The sequence below is a fragment of the Vulpes vulpes genome, chromosome 2 (assembly GCF_048418805.1).
Source record: "Vulpes vulpes isolate BD-2025 chromosome 2, VulVul3, whole genome shotgun sequence".
NCBI lineage: Eukaryota > Metazoa > Chordata > Mammalia > Carnivora > Canidae > Vulpes > Vulpes vulpes.
The window spans coordinates 73,240,623-73,267,803 of NC_132781.1; the positions used below are offsets into that span (position 1 = coordinate 73,240,623).

Below are 27,181 nucleotides of genomic sequence, written 5' to 3' on the forward strand. Positions count from 1 at the left end.
GTTACAAAAACTCAAATTAGATTTAAAATTTATAAAATGTAATAGATTTTTTACTATGTTTTATCTAATGTATTCCATGCATATACTCTCTCTCTCTCTCTCTCTCTCTCTCTCTATATATATATATATATATATATACCATGCATTAATGCATTTTAACATCATGGAGGCTTTAGATATCATTTTCTATGAGATACTATCTTTTTAATAATAGCATTTATAGGGATCCCTGGGTGGCGCAGCGGTTTAGCGCCTGCCTTTGGCCCAGGGAGCGATCCTGGAGACCTGGGATCGAATCCCAAGTCGGGCTCTCAGTGCATGGAGCCTGCTTCTCCCTCTGCCTATGTCTCTGCCTCTCTCTCTCTCTCTCTCTGTGACTATCATAAAGAGAAAGAAAGAAAGAGAAAAGAAAATACATTGTATCAAAAAATAGCATTTATATTCAACAACTTTTGTCTTGGCCAAAATACTTTTTGTTGAGTGAAATTTAACTTGGATGACAAAGACAGATTATATATATATATATTTTTTTTTTTCTTTTTTTCTGCAGCCCCTATCAAAATTGCTATTCTGTAGCCCAGCTCTTTTCTAGGAGCATGTACAGCAACATGGACACAAAGGTATTATAGCTATATGGCTTTAGGTAATTTTGCCCTTATATTTTTTTAGTGTGTTTTCCAAGTTATCCATAATAAGCATAATTATATAAATTAAAACCCATTAGAAACTTAAATAATAGGCAAAGAGCGTCTATCTTTTGTTATCAGTGATACAGGAGATCTTGAGGTTGTTTAAAGACCGCAAAGAGAACAAGCCTAGAAGTGAAAATTGCCATGATTATCTACATGAAATAACTATGCCAGGTTTTCTAGCATGCAAAACCTTCTCAAATTAACTGTTTATCTAATTTTAATAGTAGCTCTTGGGATCCCTGGGTGGCGCAGTGGTTTGGCGCTTGCCTTTGGCCCAGGGCGCGATCCTGGAGACCCGGGATAGAATCCCACATCAGGCTCCCGGTGCATGGAGCCTGCTTCTCCCTCTGCCTATGTCTCTGCCTCTCTCTCTCTCTCTCTCTCTCTCTGTGACTATCATAAATAAATAAAATTTTAAAAAAATTAAAAAAAATAATAATAATAGTAGCTCTTAAAATACTTAGAAATGTACAGATTTACATATAAACATTGGTGCTGTAGCTTGCTTATTTGTGTGGTATTTGGAATGTTAATTTTTATGATCCTTTTCTGCTTTTTGGGGATACAAGACACCTTCAAATTTTTAAATCAGTTTTTTTTTTTTTAATTTATGATAGGCACACAGTGAGAGAGAGAGAGGCAGAGACACAGGCAGAGGGAGAAGCAGGCTCCATGCACAGGGAGCCCGACGTGGGATTTGATCCCGGGTCTCCAGGATCGCGCCCTGGGCCAAAGGCAGGCGCCAAACCGCTGCGCCACCCAGGATCCCTTAAATCAGTATTAAATAAACTATTAGATATGATAGAAATGGAAATAAAAACTTAGGAAGTAGGTAAAGCCTGGGACATTAGGTTTCAAAAAATTATACAATTATGAAGTTGATTTTTAAATTATCAAAAAGGAATATAAGAACTTCTAAAATGTTTTAATTTCATAACTATATATGCAAATACTTCTAGAAAAATGGTAAGGCTATTCTCCTATAGATATACAAATGTGACTCCAAAAAATTTGCAAATTACAAACCCAACTTTCTCCTAAACTTAGTAGTCTGCAGCCTTTCTCCTTAAACAAAAATGCATTTGAGTAATGCTGTATTTATAGTACAAATTGTATGTTTTCCTACTATGTATTACATGTTTTATATTTTAAAATGAGAATTATGAAAAATTGGAAAGGATAAAATTTTAATTTGTTTTTATTTGCAAAAACTTTAATAGCATTTAGTGAAAAGAGACTATATCCTAAAAGTAATCTTTCAAATAACCTAGGAATTTTAAAATGGAAAAGGCAGAAATCAAATTGCCGGATGTTTTTAATTTTTTTTTCTAAATGAATAAAACCAACTTAAACCACATTTCAACATGGCCCTCCCATCCTCAATTTTTTTCACTTAGATCAAAATGTTGAAAAATTAATCTATGTAAAAGTTAAATCTGTCAAATGTATTTGTTTGGATTTCCGAGCAAACCGAAAGTATATTTTCTCCTCATTTTGGTGATGTTATTTCCCTGAACCTGTTAAAGGTGTTTCCCTATTATTTTAAGTCACAGATGTGAAGATCCAAACCCCCCACCCCCAAGCCCAATTCTCTTTACACTCATTGCAAAACACATGGTTTGGAGCTACAGGATATGTCTCGGGGAGAGGGCTCTGAAGGCCAGAGGACAGTGATAGGGTGCAGGAGAAGAATGGGATGGCAAGATTGGATGGGTCCCTTACCCTCTTCAAGTGTCCTCCAGGGGTTGGCACATATTCCTGGGCAGAGGAGGAGCTACAGTCTCATTCAGGTCTTGCACTTGGATACAGCAAGTCCAGTGAGTTCAGCCAGGCCCCTCGCACCCAGGGTCATGTCTCCAACAGTTTCCATCTTCCTCACGGCCTTGTTAATGAGCCATTCCAGTTCCTCGGCCTGGATGTTCAGGGGCTGGGTCTGCAGCAGTCCCCTCATGTACTTTAGGGTGTCTTGTATTCCTTGAGCAGGTCGCTCCCCACAGCCAGGAAGAAGACCAAATCCCTCCCTTTGGCCAGCAGCTCCTCCAGCAGCACAGCGTCTCTATGGACGTCCTCAATGTATTTCCTTCGCACCAGGCACCAGGCATACTCAAACTGCATGCTCTTGGATATGGAGCCTGCTGCCTTCTCAGCCTTCAGCAGGTTGTCTCACAGACACCAGCTGGTTCAGCACAGCTGCCCCCTGCAATGGTCACATCTAAATTATTATTGTGCTGCAGGCTCTGTGGCCCACTCAAGATTTTTCAGTTTGGGGAGGTCAGCTGAGTCAGAATTCAATCCAACAACATATCTATCTATCTACTGCCAAATATAACAGGTATTTTTCTAATATGTTAGCAGAAATATTGTCTCCGAAGTCTGTTAAATAGTAATGTATGAATTTTGGAGAACGTACCTCTTCAGTGTAAGAAGAGAACTTGTCTTGTGATTTAGATTATTTAGATGCAGTAGTTCTCAAGCAAGGATGGCATCAGTCTCTTAAAGGGCATTTGGGAAGGACTGGAAATGTTTTTGTACTATACTTGCAAGTATATGTAATAAAATTTGGAAGAGAGGGTCAGGAACAGTAATCTCTTTATAATAAGAGGGGCATTCCTATATAAAGAATAATTATCTCACAAAATGGCAAAAACTTTCCTATGAGAAACACTAATAGGTACTATACTTTTTTTTTTTTAATTTAGAAGTGCTGTGTCAAGCAAATGACAGGAGTTAGAATAAAATATGAAACATCTCCATGGAGCTATAATACATGAGAAACTGTCAAGAAGAGATAACAGGGAAGAATTGCATGTTCTAAGTAGAGACAGTATGATGTGGAACTGCCTGGAAAGTGAAATGAAGTAAAGCTCAAGACCAATGACTTGTTTTAAAATGCAGCTTTCTTCCCTGCAGTGAGGGTAAGTCAAATGAGTCTGTAAACTATAATACTTAACATGTAGTAATCCCTTAATAATTATGTATCAATGATAATGATTATGGTTATAATTGAAGATTAACTTTAAGATCCAGAAAAAAAATGTGAAGATAGTTTACTTTTAAATGTCATATTAAAAATGCTTCTTGGACATTTTTACAGTAGAACTGTACCTTGAAAGGTCTTTAAGGAATTGATGGCATCTCCTGGGGTAATAGAATTTATCTAACTATTGAAATCACTTGAAAAGAAAGTAGCCTTGCTTTATTGTACCTAAAGCTAGAGGATTATTATTAGCTTTAACAACTACAGTGGAGGATAAATAGAGCAGGAATACTGATGTAATTAATCAAGGCCTTTTTGTTAGTTATCTTAGATTTTTCCCCCATACCTTCCTTATCTGCCCCTACTACATAGTTACTCATGGGTTTCCATTTATACCATTTCCCAGAGAACCACCTGATAAAGATCTTAAAACAAATCTCAGCCTGTTGGAAACATGATCTGTTTTCCAAACTTGGTGAAGCTTTGTATTAGAAACAGCTTTAAAGTTTTGTAGAACTGGATACTGACATTCTGCAAGCCAGTGTTCCTCAGCCACCAAACTTCTTTAACTACTGTGCCATGGTTGCTTTCCTAAATACTGGATAGCATGTCAGGGCTGACGAGGTTTGCTAATGACTTACATTTTAGAAAATATCAGAAAATGATAATATACTTTCTAATCTTGGAGACTGAAGAGAAATATATGCATAATCCTTTGGTTGTTTTCTATTATAACCAAACTAGGAACTGTTCAATTAGTTAGGGAAGTGCATAAATGAAAGCTTATATATAACATAGGTCTTTAACATACACAGAGACTATTTCTTTATCTATGGGGCTGGCACTCCACAGAAGATATATTTACTAGTGGAGGGGTAATAAATAAAGTCCTTTTTTGAGAAAAAAAATTGGTATTTATGGCTCCTATTTTGATATTAAGGGAGAAATATATTTTTAAAAGCCAATGTTGATTTTCTGGGCAATATCTATTTCTAGGAAAAGAGAATTGGTCTTTTAATTGAACGACTTGACTTAAACTTTGGTGTTGAAATAATTATTTCTTTTAATCTTGAGCCTCAAAGACAGCATATTCTCTTTATTTAAAAGGAATGATGTCTCAACGTTAATGGCTTTTCTATTGGGAAAACCTTCCTGTGTGTCTGTGATGCAGTAGTGGTCACCAGTAGAGTTTAATGGGCAAAGGACAAGCAGATAATTCCAAAGTTCTTCTACCGTTTCTTTCCTAATTTTACATTAAAATATTTTACATAGGAATAGAACTTCAAGCACTTGTTCTAATACTGCCTATTTTTGCTGGGCATACAACATATAACAGAAGAATGTTCTATAGGCTGAAATTAGACTAGAAATCTGGAACTAATTAACAAAATATAGAAAAAAACCAAAACCCTATTCCCTTAATTTCTATAAACCCTATGTACAATCCCAGGTATTTTTGGAGGTGAATTTTACATAACAAAATGTTTGATTTTTCCTTTAACATAATCTTTTACTCAACTGTAATTGCTTATTTAAAAAGACATATATTCATGGATGATATGAAGTTAAGCTAGAGAGGCCAACCTGGACTTGTAGATCAAATGTGTGGACTTAAAAAGTACAATAATGAAAATCCAGTCTCAATATAAATAGTTATAAAGTACTGAAATAAAAATACAAGATCCAAATCAAAAGTACTAAAAATTAAAGCCACTCCCTTGCTCATGCTATATATGCTAGTTTACACAGGAAATGCCACTCAATTTGTCAATCAGTTTTACTTTTTGTGTGTGTGTGGGGTTCATTATTAAGCATCCATCCAGCTTCACCTTCTAAGTTAAAAACCGATTAAGAGACAAAGACAGACACCAATAAAATGAAGAGTTTTAGTATTAATGTATTAATGATGATTGAGACCTGGTTTACTTAAATTTGTGGCCAAAATGCACTTCCTAATAATTCAACCCAAATAAATATGATCACTCAAAACTTCAAGCCTGTTCTTTGTAAGGAACAGAGTATGCCAGTGTTAGCTTATGTGGTGCTGCAAGAGCACACTTGATCACCTTCTTTCTGTGACAACAGAAAGAATATAAAGTACCCACCATGAACATCCAAGTAGAAAAGACATATGTTATGATTATAAAGGAGGCCTTAATCATGAAGTCTTGAAAACATTATATTGGGTGACAGAATAAGAGGTATTAATATTGTTGGGCACTCATTGTATATCAGCTGCTGTTTTATTTTGTTCTTGAGATGTAGCAGTAAACTGGTCAAAAATCCCTACACTCATTCAGTTTATATTCTAGTGACAAAGGTATATATCACATACATGAAATAGTCTGTGTGTGACAAGTGTCAAGGAGAAAAATACGAAGTTTTGGATGATGATATGTGATATCTCCAAGGAGAGGCTGAAATTATTGACATCATGGCCATGGAAACTCTCACTGAGAAAATGATCTTTAAGCGTTTAAGGAAGTGGGAGACTAAGCCCAAATTGGTAGGTGGGAATAGAAAGCATAAAGGTGTGGAAGAAGCAGTTTACGTGTTGCCAGATATTGGGAAGAGGCAAATAGAAAAGGATAAAGTATTAGGAGATATGTTCAAAAAACAGTAAGCTAATTCATGTAGTGCTTTAGAAATCAGAATAACTAGATTTTCTCTAAATAAGAAAGGAAGCAACTAAATGGTAAGCAGGGAAATAATACAGTCTAACTTACATTTTGATAGGGTGAATTCAATTGCTAACAGACCAAAGAAGAAGGACAGAAGCACAGGGACAATTAGGTGCCTACAAAACAAAACAAAACAAAACAAAAAACCCCAGAACTATGAAAGACATATTGGTGGCTTGAGACAGAGTAATGGCAACAGAGATCTTGAAAAGTAGATATATTCCTTATATAAATCCAACAACATTAACTGGAGGATATTAGTTTTTGAGGAAAAAAAGTGAAGAGAAATATATTTTATTTCTCTTTTAATTAAATGAGGGAGTAACCTTGGGAAAGAATGCAAGAAGAACAGAATTGGTTGAAGTTTAAAGGCAGATAAAATAACTTTTTTTTTTTTTTCAGAAAAAGAAGTTTTATAATCCCTCTAGACACATGTCAAATTTTCAAGTAGTCCATTGGGTATATAACTCTAGAGTCTAAGGTGCCTGGCTTTGAAACATAAATTTAAGAATCATCAATACATAGATGCATGTAAGGACATGCTATTAGATGACATAATTAGGGAATTACCTTAGATATCAAGAAAAAAAGACAAAAACAAGTCTGGAGAATTCTAGTGTTAATCGAATGTGCAAATAAAAGTAAGTCTGCAAAGTAGTCTGAGAGAAAGCAGCCCTAAGAAATGATGCAAATTTAGAGTCCTGGAAGCCATGTGCAGAATGTTTTGATAAGAGAACATTAGACTATGTACAGTGTAGTTTATATTTCAAGCAAGGTAAGGATTGAATTTAACTATCTCTAATAATTGAAGATATTTGTTAAGACCCATTTTGGGTTATGATTGTGGCTGCAAAAGTGATTTAAGTAAGAGAAAAATATAAGATAAATTTGAAGCATAATAAAACAACAGAAACTTCTCTCTACAACCCCAACTGCCAAGCTAAGTTTGAATAACAAGAAAGAATACTTCTGGAGATCAAAGACCTGTACCTTGAAAACTATGTCATTGATGGAAAAAAAAAATTGAAGATGATACAAAGAAAGCAAAGATATTCAGTGCACATGGATTGGAAGAATTAATATTGTTAAAATGTCCCTATTACTCAAAGCAATATACAGATTCAATGCAATTCCTACCAAAATTCACAGAAATAGAACAAATAATTCTAAAATTTGTATGGAACTACAAAAGACCCTGAAAAGCCAAACCAATATTGGAAAAGAACAAATCTGAAGGCATTACTCACTAATTTCAAACTGTACTACAAAGCTATAATAATCAAAACAATATGGAACTGGCATATAAAAATGGAGATTAATAGAACATAAGAGAGAGCCCAGATAAACATGCATATATGTCAATTTAGACCAAAAAGAGACCAAGGATATATAATGGGGAAGAGATGGTCTTTTCAATAAATGGTGTGCAGAAAAAGAGACTGCTATCTTACACCATACACAAAAACTAAATCAAAATGGATTAAAGACTTAAATATAAGAACTGAAACCATAAAACTTATAATAGAAAACATAAGTGGTCATCTATTTCACATTGGTCCTGGCAATGAGTATCTGGATCTCCCTTTAAAAGCAAAGACAACAAAGAAAAACAAGTGAGACATCATACTGAAAAGTGTCTGTATAGCAAAGGAAACCATCAATAGAAAGACAGCCCACTAAATGGAGAAAATATCTGCAAATTCTATCTAATGAAGAGATTCATACTCAAAATATATAAAGAACTCATAAAACACAATAGCAAAAAATCTGATTTAGGAAATGAGCGGAGAACCTGAAAAAAACATTTTTCCAAAGAAGATATTCACATGGCCAGTTGGTATATGAAGAGGTGTTGAACATCATTAATCATCAGGGAAGTGCAAATCAAAACAATGAGATATTACCTTACATTTGTTAGTATGGCTATTATCAAAAAGATAAAAAGTAACAAGTATTTGAAGGATGTGGAAAAAAGAGAATCCTTGTGTGCTATTGGTGGGAACATAAATTGCTGTAGTCATTGTGGAAAAAATATGAATTTTTCTCACAAAATTAAAAATAGAACTGCCATATGATTCAGCAATCCCACTTTCTGAGTGGGAGTAAATGAAAACACTAATTCAAAAAGGTAGGCAAGATATGGAAACAATATACATCCCTTGAGAGTTAATGGCTAAAGAAAATTTGGTATATACATACAATAGAATAATGAAATCTTAGTGTTTGTGACAATATGGATAGAACTTAAGGGAATTGTGAGAAGTGATATAAATCAAAGACAAATTTCATTATATGTGGAATCTAAAAAAAAAAAGTGGATAAACAAAATAAAAATCACAGATACAGAGAACAGAATGGTGGTTGCCAGAAGAAAGAGGATGAATTATGTGAAGGGGGTCAAAAGTACAAATTTCCGGTTATAAAATGAGACATGGGGATGTAATATAGTACATGATGACTATAGTGAATAATAACGTAAAGCATACTTGAATGGTGCCAAAAGAGTATATCCTAAAAGTTAACTTTGTATGATGGCAGATGTAACTAGACTTACCAGAGTGATCATTTTTGTAATGCATACAAATATTGTACAACCTGAAACCAATAAAATGTTATATGTCAATTATCCCTCAATTAAAAAAAACATTTAAGAAGGATACTTCTGTGACAGAGGAGCACACATATGCAAGGAAATTTTCCCAGTAGAAGACAGAATTAATGAATCTGAAGACAGATCAACAGGAAATATACAAAGTTCTCCAAAGGGGAGAAAATTGATTACAAACATAGGAAAGAGTATTAAAGGAAAGCAGGACACAGTGAAAATACTTATCATGTGTATAATTGGAGTCGTGAAAGCATTAAGTGGAATCAATATATCAAAAAAAAATAGAGCTAGTAATATTCAAAACCTAATAAAGGCCATCAGCCCAAAGATTCAAGTTCTGAAACCCCAAAACAGAGAATGGAAGGAAGGAAAAAAAATACATGTTTCAGTAAAGTTGACAAAAAACATACACAAAAAGAAAATCTCCAAAAGCAGCTAAAGAAAGTAGATCAACAAATTGTAGTGTATTCATTCATTTAGCCACTTACAAGTAGCAAGCTTATAAAAGAATCTTACAAACATAATTATGAACACAAGAAATATGAAGGAACATATACCCTTATTTCACATATGTAGAGCATAAAGATAACCTAAACCATGATTTTTGAATTCATAATAGTGTCTACCTCTGGATAAAGTAATGATAGGATGGTTCTCAGAAGGAGTTTCTTGACTAATATTCTAGATTATATTTCTTGATGTAATCTATGGTTATATCTATCTGTTAACTCTGTGAAGCTTGATTTGGTCCCATACTTACAGTTTATATATGTATACATATTATGTTTTACCTCATAAATATTTTACAACATTTATATCAGTAGAGAGGGGATAAATAATAATATTTCTGTGTATCTCTCCTATCCCACAATTTTTTGCCCCAGTAATATGTGACAATCTGAGTGTACATATTTGGGATAGTATTTCATATGCTGTAGTTAAGATGAGACTGAAAGCCTATTTTGGAGTTTCTACTAATTTAAGTCACAGATACAGCATGTAGGACTAGATGTATTTGGCATTCTAAGCAGGATGAAAAAGGCTTATACAAATCAAGAAATATATAAAAAAATAACAAATCAAGAAATATAGAACAGTTTTAGAGCTCAAGTAAGAAGAGTTAACATGAGGGTCATATATATTGTCAGAGACATGACAACTGTGTGATAAGAAATGATCTAAACTAGTATATAAATTATAACTTATGAGAAATGTAAGATGATCCCTCAAGATTCCTGTCCTCTGCTCTATATGCTGTGTATAACCATTCCCCCTTGGATTTGGGTGGATATTATGAATCTGAATGTATATTTACTTCCTTATTTAGGTTATATCACTTGATGATGTATTGGGATAAACAGCTCCATAATTATATTATGATACATAAGACTGTCATAGTAGAGTTAGGAGAAATTATTTTGCTGGCCTTGATGATATAAGCTATATTGCTATGAGAAGACCTATAAGGGAGGGTGACAAAGAAAAGGTAGTCCTTTCTTAACAGTTTACAAGAACATTAGCTCTTCATTAGTAAAACTACAAAAAAAGAATTCTGACAATTAGTTTAGAAGAGGACTTAAAATCTGAGATGAAGAACGCCTGGGTGGCTCAGTGGATGAGCATCTGCCTTTAACTCAGGGCGTGATCCTGGAGTCCCGGGATCGAGTCCCACATCGGGCTTCTGCTTCTCCCTCTGCCTATGTCTCTGCCTCTCTCTTTGTGTGTCTCTCATGAATAAATAAATACAATTATAAACAAAACAAAACAAAACAAAATCTGAGATGAAAATTCAGCCAACTTTTTGGTGTAAAATTGATGAGACCCTTAACAGAGGACCTAGCTAACCAATATTTAAACTCTTGACCCAGAGATAATATGCAATAATAATAGTTGTCTTTTAATACAATGGTGATAATTTGTTAGTCACCAAAAGAATAGGAATACAATATATAGGAGTATAAATTTAGTGCATGTATACATTCTCAAGCAAATGAAGTATTTTCATTAGATGTGCTATGAAAGATACAATCTTACAAAAACTCTTATTAGTTTGCTCATTATTCACATTTGCTAGTTTCCTTTTGCTTTTACAACCTAACTTTACCATATTAAATTTACAAAAAATAGCTAGATGGACACATGAACAAATCTGGCTGTCTATAATGGCCAATAATTTATGAAGTGGAAAAATATCAAAGCTTTATGTAACTGACAAGACTCATAATGGGTTGTTACAGTCCTAACCAATTAAAAAATAGCTTTTGATGTGCTTGTATATCGACTAAATGGAATAAATAAGCAGTTGCAGAATGGCCCAAAATGAAAGAATAGCAAATAGAAACAACAATAAAATCCATGAGGAAACAGATGCCTTGAAGTATAAGAATGCTATAGAGATTAATAGAATACAAAGAAAAATATGGGTATAGTAATAAACAGTGAAAGAACTAGGTCAGGAGTAGAGAGAACTGCTACTGTTGGGGTATTAGACCTGCTTTCCTATTCAAAAATCCTCCATAATATGCCAAACACTATATAAAATTCAAGTTTTTAAGAAGTCTAGTTTGAAGTTTTTAAAACATTTCTCTGTGTCATCATGCAGTGAATTTCCTTTAACTAACATAGTTTGTAATTTGCTTTTTGCAATTCAATAGGACACAAGTAAACACAAATTAAACTATGGGCAAAAAGGGCAAACTAGATGATTAAGCAATTAACACAAGCAGAAACACAGATTACAAATTAACATATGGAATCCAATTTTCTTTGTAAAAAATGCAAATTTACGCAAGCATGAGAGCATTTGAAAGTTTTAAATTAGCAAAAAGGTAAAATAATATAGTATTAAATTTTAGGAGGTGTGTGATTAGGTGGTGACCTTTAAAATTCTTTGGGTTATAAATTACCAAAATAATAATTCTACATTTGACCTAGAAATTCAAAATACATGAATTGACACAAAGGGCTGCACACTCCAAGTCCTCATAGGCAGATCAAACAGTATGAATAGACCGCTAAGCATATGGCAATAGGGAATAGTAAAAATTTCATTAATGAATCCTGACTAAAGGGATTTAAATTCAATTATAATGATATTTTGGGAATGATGTCAGTGAATGACAAAGTGTAAGGACCTCAAAAATTTTTGTCATCTGTAAAAGCAACAAGAACACTGGAAAGAAATTTGTCAGAGAAACCTTTTTAGAAGTCTGGATTTAACAAAAGACTTGCCTGAATCTGAGGATTACTTATTCAAGGAAAACTGCTGAACCTCATTTCCAAAAGGAAATTGTGTCATTCAAAGAAATAGGAAATTATTTCCCATATACAGGAAAAACAAACAGAGTCGATATAAATTGTCCCTGAGGAAGCCCAGATGTTGTACTTAATAGACAAAGATTTAAACCAACTATTTTTATAATATCCAAAGAACAGAAGGAAATAGTCTAAAGACTTAAGGCAGAGGGGTGCCCAGGTGGCTCAGTCTGATAATGTCTGCCTTTGACTCAGGTAATGATCCCAGAATCATGATCCCATCATCCCTGCTTCTCCCTCTTTTTGCTTGCTCATCCTCAATCTCTCTCTCTCTCTCTCTCTCTCTCAAATAAATATATAAAATCTTTTTTTAAACAAATACTTAAGGCAGATATGGAATTAATATTTCAGCAAATAGAGAATATCACAAAATAGAAAATACAAAACAACCAAAAAAGTTCTAAAATTGCAAACTACAATCACTAAAATTTAAAATTTCCTTAGACTATACAGTATCAGTTCTGCGTAGGTAGAGGAAAGAATCAGCAAGAGATTATTCAGTCTGCAGGACCAATTTTTTAAATGAAATTAAAAAATTAATAAAGTCCCAGGGTCCCTTGAAAATTAAGTATACCAATACATGCACAATGGAAGTTCCAGAAAGAGAAAAAGGGATGGAAAAAAAATTGAAAAAAAAAACTGAAAACTTACAAAATTTAGTGACAAATATTAACCTGTGCATCTATGATTTAGATAAATTCAAAGAGATTCATAATAACATTTAATCAAACTGTCAAAAGACAGGACATAGTGTCTTGAAAGCAGAGAAATGGCTCATCACATTCAAGGGTTCCTCAATAAGATTTACAATTGATTTCTCATCTGAAATTATGGAAGCCAGAGTCAGTGAGATGACATATTCAAAATTTTGAAAGAAAGAAAAGAAAACTTATCAACTAAGAATTCTATATTCAAATATATGTACATATATTTGAATGAGAGAGAGCAATTAAGACACAGCAAGACAAAAACTAAGAAAAATGGTCTCTAAATCTTCTGTGTAAGACTTAATATAGGGGCTCCTTTTGGCTGAAACAGAAAGACAATTAGGCAGTATCTCAAATTCAGTTAAATAAAGAAACGAATAAAGGTAACTAAATAGGTAAATAAACAACAGGCCAATTGTTTGTAACTGCTTTTTCTTCCTATCTATTTAAAGGAAAACTGTACAAAGCATCAATTAGAGATATGTTCATGGAAACATAATGTATAAAGATATATTTGAACATAAAAGTATAAAGAAGAGGGAATGGAGCTGTATTGGAATACATTTTTGTGTACTATTGATATTTAGTTGCTATTAATCTAAATTAGATTGTAATCATTTTAGGCCAATCACTAAGCACACATGAAATATCTAGTAAAAGAAATGAAAATTGTGTTAAATTGATATTTTCTAGTATACCAATTTATCAAAAAGGACAGTAATGGAGGAATAAAGAAATAGAAAAATACATAAGGTATATAAAAGTCAATAACAAAATGACAGACATAAATTCTACCTGTGTCTTATGAATGGATTAAACAATGTAATTAAAAGACAGATTGGCACACTATTCCACAACAGCAGAATACATTTTCAAGTACACTTGGAACATTCACCAAGTTAGACCTTGTTAGGCCATAAAACAAATTTCAATAAATTTAAAAGGATATAAATCATACAAAATATGTTCTCTCAACACTGTGGAATGAAACTGGAAGAAAATTTGAGAAAGTCAAAATAATGTGGAATTTAAGCAATAATTTAACCAGTGCATCAAAGAACTAATCACAAGGAAAATTAGAAAATAAGTGCAGATGAATGAAAACAACATCACAACTTATAAGATGCAGTTAAACCTTGTGCTTGCAGAAAAAAAATTATAGTTGTAAACACATAAGAATGTTTTCAAATACTGTAGTTTTCACATAAACTAGAAAAATGATAGGACCTGGAACAGAAATACATGTGTTATAGAATAGAAATAATAATACAGAATAGCAACAAAACCAGTTAGCTTTCATAAATTAAAAATAAAATCAACAAATTGATGAAATTGACAAACCAAAGAGGTGAGAAGATAAAATTTCCTAAACTCACAAATTAAAAAAAGGAGGTTACTAAAATAAAAGGATTGTTAGAGAATATTAGGAACAATTGTATGCTAACAATCATATTACTTAGTTGAAATGGGCGGAATAAAACTATCAGAATTGACTCAAAAGAAATAGAAAATATGAAATGAACTATAGGAAGTACAGAAATTGAATAATCCAAATATTTCCTACAAAGAAAATCTCATGACCAGATTTCTTTTCTAGTGAATTTTACCAAATATTTAAGAATGATATCAATCCTACACAAACTGTTACCAAAAAATATCAAGAAAATAACTCATACCATGGTGTAAATATCACTGTTACTAAAACCAGATATACAGAAAAGTATGGACTGAAATTTCCTATGACTAGAAACACAAAATCCTCAAAATAGCAAACCAAATTCAGTAACACATAAAGAGGTTATGCAACATGACTTACTGGACTTTATCTGAGGAAAACTCAGGTAGTTCAACAACAACAAAAAAATCAATGTACTACACATACTAATATGCTAAAAGACAAAAAATACATGAACAATTCTATTGGTAAAGAAAAAGCATTTAACAAAGTCCAGCACTCTTAGATGATTAAACACACACACACACCAAACTAGGTATATAAGAGAATATTCTCAACCCAATAGAGGTCATCTACAAAAAATAAACAACACAGTCATAATAATGAAAGACTATAAGCTTTCCCTCTATAACTTGAAACAAGCAAAGGTATCTGATTTTACTATCATATTCAAAATTGTACTAAAATTCTAGCCAGGACAACTGAGAAGGAAAGATAAAAAAGTCATTCAGTTTGAAAAAAAAAAGTCCTTTTGCAGATTATATTAATATTGTGTATTGAAATTGTTAAGAAATTCACATAAGCACACATAATTAGAGCTAATAAACAAATTCTGCAAGGTTTGATGATACAAGATAATAAAAGTTAATTGTATTTCTGGGGCTCTTGGGTAGCTCAGTTGCTTAAGCATCCAACTTTGGAGTTTTGGCTCAGGTCATGATTTCAGAATGAGGAGATTGAGACCATGTCAAGTACTGTGCACAGTGAGGAATCTGCTTCAGATTGTCTCCTCTGCCTCTCCTTCTCCTTCTGCCCCTCCCCCTGCTCATGGGTGTGCTCCCTCTCCCTCTTTCTCAAATAAATAACTAAATCTTCTTAAAAAAGTTAATTGTATTTCTATATGCTGGCAGTGTGAATAATCCACTGAAAATAAAATTAAAACAGTTTGATTTAAAATAGCACCAAAACCAATAAATTATTTAGGAATAAACTTAATAAAGTATCAAATTTGTATGCTGAAAATTATAAAACAGAAAAAAATAAGGTTTAAATAAATGTGAAGCTATACCATGTTCATTGATTGGAGTTGCTACCATTGAGAGGGTATTACTCCCAAGTTGATCTATAGTTTCATTGCAATTTTTTAAAAGATTTTATTTATCAATGAGAGACACACAGAAAGAGAGAGAGAGAGGCAGAGGGAGAAGCAGGCTCCATGCAGGGAGCCAGATGCGGGACTCTATCCCGGGTCTCCAGGATCACGCTGTAGGCCAAAGAAGGCGCTAAACCACTGAGCCACCCAGGGATCCCTGATTCATTGCAATTTTTATCAGAATTTCAGTTGGCCTCTTTGTAAAAATTGACAGGGTGATCCAGGAGATCATATGAAAATGCATATAACTCACAATAGCTAAAGAAACTTGAAAAGAATAACCATGTTTGAGGATTAAAACTTCCTATTTCAAAACTTACTATAAGTCACAGTAATGAAGATCTTGTTCTACTAGAATAAAGATAAACATATAGTTCGATGAAATAGAACTGGGAATCTAGAAATAAAGTTGTATACATTTATGGCCAATTGATTTTCAATAAAAGTGCTGAGATGGTTCAATAGATCTTTTTTTTTTTTTCAATAAATGGTAGTAGGAGAACTGGCTATCTGCATTCAAAAGATGTAATTTGGGTGCCTACTTTATATCATAATCAAATTTTAATTCAACATGAATGAACAACCTAAATCTAAGAGCTAAAATTATAAAATTCTTGGGGCACCTAGGTGGGTCAGTGGTTGAGCATCTGCCTTTGGCTCAGGTTGTGATCCCAGAGTGAGTCCTGGGATTGAGTGCCACATCAGGCTCCTCTCAGAGAGCCAGCTTCTCCCTCCGCCTGTGTCTCTGCCTCTCTCTGTGTGTCTCTCATGAATAAATAAAATCTTTCATAAAATAAATTTTATATAAAATTATAAAATTCTTAGAAGGAAAAATAGATGCAAAGCTTTGTGACTGATTAAGCAGTCATTTCTCAGACATGACACAAAAAAGCACAAGCCCATAAAAGTAAATAAATATGGCTTTGGCTTCAGAGGACAGGGTCAAGGAAGGCTTTGAAAAGACAATCCACAAAATGGAAGAATATTTTGCAAAGTATAAATTGTATAAGAGTCTGGTATCCAGAATTCTTAAAGAATTCTTACAAGTCAACAATTAAAAGACAACCTAATTAAAAATGCACAATGTATTTCTTCTTTTATCCAAGAAATACACACATGACCAACAAGCAGATGAAGGTATCTACTAAACATCATCAGCTAACTAAAGAAATTAAGTCAAAACCATAAAGTGATACCACTTTACACTCACTATAATGGCTATAGTAATAATTTTATAAGGGCGATAACAAATGCTGGCTAGAATGTAAAGTGAATGGAAGTCTCATACAGTCCTTATTGAAACAGAAAATAGACCAGCCACTTGGAAAACTCTTTGGCTTTTCCTCAAAAATGTTAAATATAGAGTTTATTTGATTCCACAATTCTGCTCTTAAGTGTAATATCCAAGAGATATCCACACAAAATAATTTCTGCAAAAAAGTTCATAGCAGCATTATTCATAATATCCAAAAGTGAAGATAACACAAATGTCTATCAAATGACAAATAGGTAAATGAATTTGGTCTGTGTATACAGTGACACCTGTACATATGGCTCATTAGACAGCTATAAAAAGGAACTGAGTACCAACACATGCTATAACATGGGTGAACTGTAGAAAAACATTATGCTAAATGATGGAGACAAATAAAAACCATGTGTTTGTATTAATCCTTTTTAAAAAGATTTTATTTATTTATTCATGATATACATAGAGAGAGAAGCAGACACACAGGCAGAGGGAGAAGCAGGCTCCATGCAGGGAGCCTGATGCGGGACTCAATCCCAGGACTCCAGGATCGCACTCTGGGCCAAAGGCAGGAGCTCAACCACTGAGCCATCCAGGGATTCCCGTATTTATTAATCCTTAATAAAGAATAGATCCTTCAGGGACTGAATAATATTTTATATAAAGAGGAGAGGGACACCTGGATGGCTCAGTGGTTGAGCGTCTGCCTTTGGATCAAGTCACGATCCTGGAGTCCTGGGATCAAGTCCTGCATCAGGCTCCCTGTAGGGAGCCTGCTTCTCCCTCTGCCTATGTCTCTGCATCTCACTCCATGTCTCTCATGAATAAATAAATAAAATCTTTAAAAAATTAATAAAAATAGAGGAGGGAATGATAGGCTTTTCTTTAAAGATTTTCCCTTTAAATGCCCCAAAATATGTCTCCCTTTCAAATGCTCATATGCTTCCCTAATGGAGATTTGGCTTACACTGACCCTGGTTAGATTTCTTACCCTGAGTGCATTTAAAACAATGTTTATGGTGCATTCTGTATTTACAACGCGCTTTTCTCTGTAGTCCTCTTCAAGGATTTTGGAGGATCCTAGAAACAAATTGTATATAATGATAGGTATATGATATACACAAACATTATCTATATATGAATGATATACGATTCACTGATATGTATAGTAAGTAAAGTAAAATGTGTCAAGAGTCAAATAATACTTTTCAAGAGAATATATATTAAAGTCAAGAGTGGAGAGAAGCTGTTAGTTGAGATAGTTAGTCAAATTAAGTCAGTGATGATGGGATCTGAGAACAATTCCAGTCAAGAGAGTCAGCAGTGACAATAGATGCAAAGGCAGGAAATATACCTGATGAGTTAGAAAAACACTGAGGATGAATGTTAGTTCTTATGAAATATTCTAGTGGGAAGAAAATTTGAGATAGATTGTCTCTACTTCTTGAACTTCGGGGATTTATTAAAGATTAATATACAGATACTCCTTATACACTCAGTAGTCTTAGCATAGTGGTATTTCTCAAACTTGAATAGTATGTGAACAACCAGTGTTGACTATTTTCTTATAATGTTATTTGTGCACAAACGCAACATTTAATGCTTCTAGCTTTTGAAGAACAGTATATCAAACCAAGTGTATATGTCAAATATGAATAAAAATCTTAACATTTTCAAATTAGCAGCATTAATATGGTGAATGACATTTGAAAATCACTGCTGGTGACATGACTGATAATAAGTATTTCATCATGTGCTCTTAATTCTGGAGATTTCTATGGCTGTGTGACACAGTATACCTCAAACTCCCATTTCTTTTCTAAACTTGAACTATATAGTTTTCTATATAGGATGTTACTTATCCCTTTACTGTGACTGAATGCATCACAAAGATAGAATATTTAACTCAATGCTTTTCTTATTATCTTAGGAAAATCAAGGTAGCATGACTTAGTACCAATATAACTGGCCACACAGAGATGTGTGGTCATTGAGTTTTTTTCAGTATTTATTAAAAGGTGATCATACAGATAATTCTACTCTGTTTAATTTTTCTTCCAGTTTATTATACTAGAAGCCACAATTTTTAATCATAGAAATCTTGCAGTAAATTTCATGAATATGAGTGTAAACAAATAAAGCTTTATAGTTATATACTTATAGATATATACTTAATTATTTATATGTATAAAATTGCTAAGAACATATAGTATTTCCTAACAATGAAAGATTGTAATCTTGTCGTAATTTTGGAAATAAGACAAAATGGAAAGACAAAAATTGATAAATTTAGTACCAGGTACTTTGAGTTTGAGATATTAGTAAAATATTAAAATAAACATGGCCTAAATATAGGAAGTAAAATGAGCCAATTGTTGCAAACAATGACAATATATTTTTCTTTGCTAGATTTACTCTACTTCTAAAGAACATGTGAATATTTTCTTTCTAATTTAACACCCAAGTGATATCCCAACATAATTCACTATGCTGCTTTTGTCATCTCATAACAAACTCCAGAGAATCATTACTTTCCATTGATTCTACTCATCCTGTACTTGAATCTTTTCCACAAGCCTATTTACATATAGAATTTTGTCAATTTTCTTTTTTGCTTCCCCAAAGTTACTAAAATAAAATGAGTACTATGAAGAATTACCAAAAGATATAAGGACAACAAATAAACTGAAGTATAATTCTAGAACCTACTAAAAATCTAAAATGACAGCCATTGGGCAGCCCGGGTGGCTCAGTGGTTTAGTGCCGCCTTCGGCCCAGGGCATGATCTTGGAGACTTGGGATCGAGGCCCACGTCGGGCTCCCTGCATGGAGCCTGCTTCTCCCTCTGCCTGTGTCTCTGTCTTTCTCTGTGTTTCTCATGAATCATTTTTTTTAATATTTTAAAAAATAATAAAATGACAGCCATTATATAACATGTTGTAATGAAAATCACTTGCCCTAATTTACTTATATCCTTAGTTGTATTCCTGGTGGTGAGACTCGACAATAGTCACCTACCCTTCAATTTCTGACCATGTAAAGGTTAACACCCTCAGTCGTTCCTTGATAAAGTCTCCATAGGGGCCTGAAGAGATATTTACCATAGACCAGTAAGATTTTGCTCCACTCTAATGGGTAAGAGTGGAGAAATCCCATCCAGTAAGTGGGGGCACATTGTAATTCTGTACTGGGCAACACATTTTACAGTATAGAACTATGCTAAATTCATGGAAAATGTAACTCAGTACTCGCAAAATATTAGTGAATCACATTCAACAATCCATTAAAAGGATCATTCACCATGGTGAAGTGTCATTACTCTAGAGATGCAACAATGGTTCAATATCTGTAAATCTATGTGATACATCACATTAACAAAATGAAGAATAAAAATCATGTTATCTAAAAATGCAGAAAAAGCACTTTACAAAATTCAACAACCATTCAGTATCCTGATAAAAACTCTCAGTGAAGTGGGTGTAGAGACAACATACCTCCACATAATGAAGGCCGCATAGGAAAAATCCACAGCAACATTGTGTTCAATGGTGAAAAAATGAGAGCTTTTTCTTTAAGAACAGGAACAAGACAAAGATGTCCACTCTCATCATTTATTCAACATAATACTGGAAGTCCTAGTCACAGCTATCAGACAAGAAAGAAAAATAAAAGGCATCTAAATCGATAAGAAGTTAAACTGTCACTATTTGGCATGCTACTACACATAAAAGTCTGAAAGACTCCACCAAAAAACTATTAGAATAAATGGATTTAGTAAAGTTTTAATATTTGATGTTTAAATATTTATATATTTAAATAGATATGCATATTTAAATTAAATATATAGAAGTATATTGTACTTCTATACATGAATAATGAAATATCAGAAAGAAATTAAGAAAATAATTCCATTTAGAATTGTACAAAAAAAATACCTAGAAATAAACTTAACCAAGGAGGTAAAAGATTGTACTCTGAAAACTATAAAACACTGATGAAAAAAATTAAAGATGATGCAAACAAATGTAGACGTTCCATGCTCATGGATTAGAAGAATTAATATACTTAAAAGGTTTGTACTACCCAAAGCAATCTGCATATTCAGTGTAATCGCTATCACCAATAGGGGTATCACCCAAACACCAATAGCATTTTTCATAGAACAATTTTAAAATTTGTATGGAATTACAAAAGACCCCAAATAACCTAAGCAATATTGAGAAAGAAAAACAAAAATTCAGGTTATCACATTCTCAGATTTCAAGATACTCTATAGGGATCTATAGGTGGCTCAGTCAGTTGAGCATCAGACAGCTCTTGATTTTTGGCTTGGGCCATAATCTCATGGTTGTGAGTTTGAGCCCCAGCTCAGACTCTAGACTCAGTGCTCCATGGGGAATCAACTTGAGATTTTGTCCCTCTTCCTCTACCCTTCCTCTACCCTTCCTCTTTCTCCCTCCCTATGTCTCAGACAAATAATTAAAAAAAAAAAAGATATACTACAAAACTATAGTAATGAATACATCATGATATTGGAACAAAAAGACACATAGATCAACAGAACAGAAGCAAACCCATGCTTATGTGGTCAATTAATCTACAATAAAGGAGGCAAGAATATACAATGGGAAAGAGAAGTTCTCTTCAATAAATGATGTTGGGAAAACTGGACCACTCTCTTATACATAAAAATAAACTCAAAATGGATTAAAGATTTAAATGTTAGACTTGAAACCATAAAAGTCCTAGAATAAAATGTAAATGGTAATCACTTTGACATTGACCTTAGCAACACTTTTTTTTTTCAGATATTTCTCCTCAGGCAAGGGAAACAAAAGAAAAAAAAAAAACTATTGGCCTTATACCAAAATAAAAAGCACCTATGTGTAATAAAAAGCTTTTTCATAGCAAAGGAAACTACCAACAAGACAAAAAGGTAACTTACTGAATAGAAGATGTTTGCAAATGATATATTTGATAAAGGTTAATATCCAAAATATATGAAGAACTCATACAACTCAACAACAACAAAAATAATCTGATTTTAAAATGGACAGAGGAGCTAAAAGGACATTTTTTCCAAGACAACATACGAATGGCGAAAAGGAAAGTGAAAAGATACTTAACATGACTCATAATCAGGCAAATATAAATCCAAACCACAATAAGTTATTCCCTCACACCATTCAGAATGGCTAGTATCAAAAAGACAGGAAGTATTGGTGAGAATGTGAAGAAAAAAAGGAACTCTCATGTACTAGGTGGGAATTGGTGTAGCCACCTTGGAAAACAGTGTAGAGGGTCCTCAAAAAATTAAAAATAGAACTACAATATAATCCAGTAATTCCACTACTAGGTATTTACCCAAAGCAGATAAAAAACACTAGTCCAAAAATATATATTCACCCTTATATTTAATGCAGCATTATTTGCAATAACCAAGATATCGAAGCAACTGAAGTCTACATTGAGAGACAAATGGATAAAGAAGATGTGGAAAAAATATATATACATATATATATATATATATATATATATATATATTAGCCATAAAAAGAATGAAAGATTGACATTTGAAACAACATAGACCTAGAGGGCATTATGCTTAATGAAATAAGCCAGTCAGAGAAAGACAAATACCATTTGGTTTCACATAAATATGGATCTAAAATAGAAAACAAAGAAACAAGAAAGAAGCATAAAAAATACCATAAATACCGAGAACTGGTGGTTGATAGAGGGGAGGGAGCTGGGGGGATGGGCAAATGGGTGAAGGGAAGTGGGAGGTATAGGCTTCCAGTTGCAGAATAAATAAGGCTCAGAGATGAAAAGTACAGCACAGGAAATATAGTAAATGGTATAATAGCATTGTATGGTGACAGATGGTATCTACACTTGTGAACGTAACATTATGTATAGAGTTGTCAAGTCACTATACTGTACACTTGAAACAAATGTAACATTGTGTGTTAACTGTACTTCAGTTAAAAAAAATGTGGAAAACCAAAAAAAATTCAATGGATCTATAATATCACTTCCAAATAAGAATATAACACAAGCACTCCTGAGACTTTTTAAAGTGATTATTATTATTTTTTTCTGTGTTACCCACTTAATACAAATACTTTGGGAGCAAATGCAGTTTTTATTTATTTTAATTTAAAATTTTTTAAAAAAGATTCTATTTATTTATTCATGAGAGGAGCACAGAGAGAGAGAGAGAGAGAGAGAGAGAGAGAGAGGCAGAGACACAGACAGAGGGAGAAGCAGGCTCCATGCAGGGAGCCTGATGTGGGATTCGATTCCGGGTCTCCAGGTTCATGCCCTGGGCTGAAGGCAGCGCTGAACCGCTGAGCCACCTGGGGATCCCCACAAATGCAGTTTTTAATATATTCTTTATGTCTCCTAAATTGTGGATATTGAATTTAAGTAATAACAGCAATGAGCATAGTTAATATTTACAAGGTTAAAAATGACACAATATCATCCTGATGGTGTTTCCAATTGTCCTCTTTGTGAAAACATGAGGATCCTTATAATTCAACAGATTGAATAAAATAAGCAGTGTGTTGCTATCTATACAACACACTTTCTCTATTGGGATTTTTCCATTTCATTTTCATGTGAATGGCATTAATAGGGGCTTCCAAACATATTTGACAACTACAAATGGTCCTTCAACTCTTGTCACCAATACTCAAATTTGCATATAAATTCCTGTTCTCCATCATATGACAAGTGAATGAATAAAACAACTGTTTGCTTTTCAGTTGGAGGAAAGCATTTCAGGTGAACTGGAGGTGTGATGTTGATAGCAAGTTACAGAAGACAGCTGCTGGAGATGATCACCATAAAAGCACCTCTGGGAAGGACTTGAAGATGTGTTTTCAAGGGTGACTCTTCCACAGAGCTGAGATACCAGCAGCCATGGTAAGATCCACACATTCCAGTAAACAAATTTTCTAAATTACCTCTTTACTGCATGCCTCTCCCATTAGCACAGCCACCTCCCTGTCATTCACATGGATGTAATGATCACTTCTGCAGCATTTACACCCTGAGCCTGACTGGCTGGTTGCCTCTTACTCTGTGGCAAGATTATTGATTGCAGATGCTTATTAAGCAAGTATGAGGCAATAAGCCATGAGAGCTGTTGATAATTCAAGAGGCAAAGCTAGTAATTATATAGGGATTGGGAGGATTATTACATACATGGCCTTGGTAAATATGACTGATTGCTATTGCAGTGCTGTGATGACTCTTTGAATTTAAATGTATTATTATCGATTTTTTTTTGTTTTTATTGCATTTTAAATTGACGGATTTTTAATGCAAATAGTCCATTCCATCCAACTGCCAGAACATGCTACTGTAACTTGATGATTAACGGACATGTGCTGCAGTTAGGGTTTCTACTGCTCGGTCCAAGACAAAGCTATTATCTTTTTCTTCCAGATGTACTTTCCTTTCATCGCTTCTGAATGTAACACATGTCGTGCATCAGAATTTTGGGTCATTTTACTTTTTATGTATTGGCACTGTCATGCTGCTTATAAAGATGCCAGTTAAAATCATTAAATAACAAAGTGTCCTACAGTTTGCACTCAGTTGCGACTATGTCTTCCTGCCTTTGTCTTTTTGTAAGTTCACTTTGCCAAGGAGACAAAATTCTCAAAAGGGAAAATGCGATAAAAATTTTAAGGAAAAATAGATAATGCCAATAGTCTGAAATTTGTACTTAGCAAAAGTAATTGATTGTTTTCAGTGGTCAATATTGTGATTCTTTGAGGTATTTTAAACGGAAGAGGTAGAGACATGTCAATATTCTAAAATACTGATCAAAGATACTGAGTAGGGTGAAGAAAAGTATGTATTTTATTGTATGTTCATATTTAGCCCAATTTTATTTCCCTTGAAATATGCACGAGAAAATGAACTCATATTCAGAATTGTGGAGGCTTGCTAGTTCTAAAAACAGAGATTATAACATCCAACTGCTCCATGGAGCAGATGAATAAACAGATCCCAGAAAACATAAGAAACTTGGCTGAGGATATACATTGCATCAAAGTTAAAACTGAAATAACAATATTATTACATTCTATTGATGGTAAACATTTATGGGCTATATCCCATACACAAGCTTTATATTATCCCAGTACTAAAAGAACTTTATAAAGTAGGTATTTTTATAATCTATTTGTACATAGAAGGGAACTGAGGTTAAATTAGTCACTTCCCTGAGGATAGATGACATAAAAGGAAGATCCAATAGAATTAATATCTAGCTACAAACTTCTTGTCTTTAATCTCAGTACTATTGGTCTCTGACTGTAGTATTGTCATTTTTCCCTTTAAATGCATGTTATTAATTCATTCACATATTCAGGAGATATTGAAGGATTACTATATAACACTACTCCAGACCTTATAATGTAAGAAACATGAAGGAGGGAGCTTATCCATCTTTATCACCTACATATCCATAATCAAGGGAATAGCAAAAATACATAAGCCACTATAGTTTAAAATAGAGATAATTCTATCAAACTTTAATGATGTAAAGAGATAAAGAGTAATAATGACAGAATTAATATTAGGAAAATGAAAGGGATTGAGTTAGTTGGTCTGAAAAATAAAGAGCCCTGAATTCAGTGAATATTAAACTTAAGGTTCTTGCAGCATATCTAAAAGGAGATATAGAGAGTTGACTATATATGCCTAGAGCTGTGCTGTCCAATATGGTTACCACTAACCACATATGGCTATTTAAATTTAAATTAATTTAAATTAAATACAATTACAGTTCGTCATTTAGACTGGCTAGATTTTAAGAGCTAAATAGGTACACAGGACTACTGCCCACTTACCCTGTTGGGCAGTATAGATACGGAACATGTCTAGCATTGCGGAAGTTTCAATTGAACAACATTGGTTTAGGGTTCAAAGAAAAGGTCATATGTAGGGACATAAATTTGAGAATCAAAAAATGACTATTTTCTTTTACTTGAGCAACCAATTAGTGGTATGTGTTTCTGAGATGAGTAAGTTAGAGAAAAGAAGAGAGGTAATATGTAAGTTGTGGATTGAAAGTTTTCCATCTAAGGAGTATAAAATTGAATAATACATTCAAATATTTAAAATAATATATAGTAAAGAATAAAAGGAAATTTGTAAGTAAAAATGTCAGAATCAAACTTTAAATACTATTTAGTCTCCTTTGCAAAGAAAATAAATCCCTACAGTCTCCTGAATATATCTGATAATTTTGAAAATGCATTGAAGATTTTTTTTAGTATCATCATCTCCAATTCATATAGTTCTGTTCCGACAGATCCAAAATATCCTATGGATATTAAAATATAATGATAAACATCTTTTTTTTAATTAACTTATTTATTTATGATAGTCACAGAGAGAGAGAGAGAGGCAAAGACACAGGCGGAGGAAGAAGCAGGCTCCATGCACCAGGAGCCTGATGTGGGATTGGATCCCGGGTCTCCAGGATCGCGCCCCGGGCCAAAGGCAGGCGCCAAACCGCTGCGCCACCCAGGGATCCCCTATTGATAAACATCTTAATTCCATTCCTAAGATACTGGTAGAGTCAACCATTCCACTTCCACTTATGCACAAGAACCAACATTTCTGCTGATAATTAAGATTTAAAAAGTTCAATCACCTAAACCACCCAAGTAACTCCATTTTAGGACAAAATGACTGCATAAGCAAAATCCATATATATCATCTGTGTAGATTCTTTCTTTGATCTTCTGCATCTTTAAGATTTGTCTTATTCTTTCACCAAAATTTCAAATCTCTATTGTTAGCAAGTGCAAGTCGCAGAGTCCCAGACCTTAGTGTGCTTTACATATACTTTTATATATAAATTACATTATTAAAAATGTAAAAAGTGAAAGCTGTACCCTATTACTACCATAAAATTAATTTTAGGTTTCTCTTCTCTTTCTAGTTCCTTCCTATTTCTATTTTCTTTCTAACTAATTTTATTTGGAATAGTACATCTGCTATTATTATAGTACTGAAAATGTCTTAAAATATGAATGGTTTGTTTTTTTAAAGATCCTCTGAAGATGATAGCTATTGTGTGTATATGTGTGCATAAT

At 33.4% G+C, this 27,181-nt stretch overlaps 1 pseudogene; it reads right to left on the reverse strand.

Moving 5' to 3' along the window:
* Positions 1-2,478: 2,478 nt before the first annotated feature.
* On the reverse strand, positions 2,479-25,964 carry LOC112923668 (mitochondrial fission 1 protein pseudogene; annotated as a pseudogene).
* Positions 25,965-27,181: the final 1,217 nt, after the last annotated feature.